We start from the raw sequence: 1,848 nt of genomic DNA, 5'->3' as shown, positions 1-1,848 counted from the left end.
CTTTCCTGCCTGGGGTAGATTCCCAGGAGGTCTCTTTAGCCTGTGTGGCACCTTTGTGAACGTTAGAAAGTGTGTCCCATCCTCTGGGCAGATGCGGCCCTGAGTCCAGACACGTGGCCTGGCTAGTGGAGTGTGGCCCTGGACTTCAGCCTCTGTTTTCTTCCTCAGCCAGCTGCCCTTGAGCAGTGCACAGCCTGGGCTGCTGCCTTACTCTCTGACCTTCCCCCACTGTCTCCTTCCTTCTTTCCCTTCCCCTTGGGCCTGACAGCCAAGGGTAAGACGGCCAGTGGATCCCTCTCATCCCAGGAGGGCTGCCGCCTCTGTGCTGTGCCTGTTGCCCATTCACCCTGGATGGGTGGACAGACAGGCCACGGAAGCCTCTGGGTTCTGGGTTGCTAGCCCCCTGGCCTGGTTGAGACGTGGAGGGCCCCTTCCTGGTCATGGCCTGTTTGCCTCAGTGGGCTCGGGGATGCTCTTGCCTGGGGGCAGCCCCTTGGCGTGGGCTGGAGAGCAGGGGAGGTCTTCTGTCAGGCTTTAGCATCCCTGGGAGAGGCCAGGATCCTGGGTTGGGAGTAGAGGACTTCCTGGAGCAAGAACGGCTTTTTTTTTTCCTGTATTTTAATTTATTTATTTATTGGGTTTGTAGGGGTTAGTTTGGGCGGGGGGAGTGAATTCCCACCCCCCAGACTCCTATAAAGGCTGCCCTAGTAGGTGGAGTGCCTGGTTGGAGGGGCCAGCAGAGGTTGTCATCACTTAAACTCTGCCCTGAACTCCAGCACATGAGTGCATAGCCAGCTCTGCTTACCATGAAATAGAACTCCATAAAAAGGGGCCGAGTCGGGATGCCTTCTGGCAACTTGTGTCCACTTTCTAGAGAGGACAGCAGAACCTTTGCAGTGCCCTGGGACTAGCAGATCACCTGGAGCCACAGAATGCTCTTCTTCTTGGGCTGGAGCCTGGGTATCGTAACTGGCTCATATACATCGAGAGGCCCGAGTTCCCCACTCTGTAAGGACGTGGAAAAGTCTGGCAGGCTGGGGGAGGGAAGGCCAGCAGGTCTTGTCATTGTAGGCGCTCTCTCCCCCAGGACAAAGGAGAAGGCGTGGGTCCCAGCACCTCCAGGTTCTTGATCCTGATTTTGGAGTGAGGGGGTACCCCCAGCTGCTCTTAGGTTACAGTCATCTCAGCCCCGCACACCTGTCCTGGTAGGCCATGGGCTGGGGCCAGCTCTCGGAGTCCTGGCAAGTCTCCCCGAGCCTCCAGCCCTCTGTCCCCTCAGATGGCTTTTTTTTACGCCCATTGGAGACTGCTTTGTTATATGGCCTGCAGAGCATGGGATTCTAGACCTGGCCACTGACCAGTTGTGTGGCCCTGGCCAGGTCACAGTCGCTCTGAGCCTCAGCTGCCACCTCTGTAAAATGATTGTTGGGGGTGTGGGAAGACTTTTTTTGTGACTCTCAGGGGGTTCTTTGGTGGTGGCTGCTATGGGGTGGGGTGGTGGGAAGCACAGGGAGGGGGGTCATGATGCCAGGCTGGCCCTGTCTGTACCTGCCTTGCAGGGCAACTTTGGGAAGTCACCATTCTGCCATGGGCCTCTGCTCCCCACTAACCCCGTAGACCTCTTCTGTGGGAGTGGGGTGAGATGGGGCTGGTGGTGGCCCCAAGCAGTCAGGGCGCCCATCCCAGAGGCGAGGGAAGTTCACAAGCGCAGGGGCTGCATGGCCTGAGGGTCAGGGAGAAGAAGCCATCCATCCCATTGTCTCTGTTAGTGTGAGGGTAGCTGCTGCCTCCTTTGTGAACTTGGATCACCGTGATCGTGAATAAAGGTGATTTCGTACCAGCCTCAGG

Source organism: Bison bison, unplaced genomic scaffold, assembly GCF_000754665.1.
Source record: "Bison bison bison isolate TAMUID 2011002044 unplaced genomic scaffold, Bison_UMD1.0 scf7180017864456, whole genome shotgun sequence".
NCBI classification, from domain to species: domain Eukaryota; kingdom Metazoa; phylum Chordata; class Mammalia; order Artiodactyla; family Bovidae; genus Bison; species Bison bison.
The sequence above is the reverse complement of the archived record's forward strand: the minus strand, read 5'-3'. Positions refer to the sequence as shown.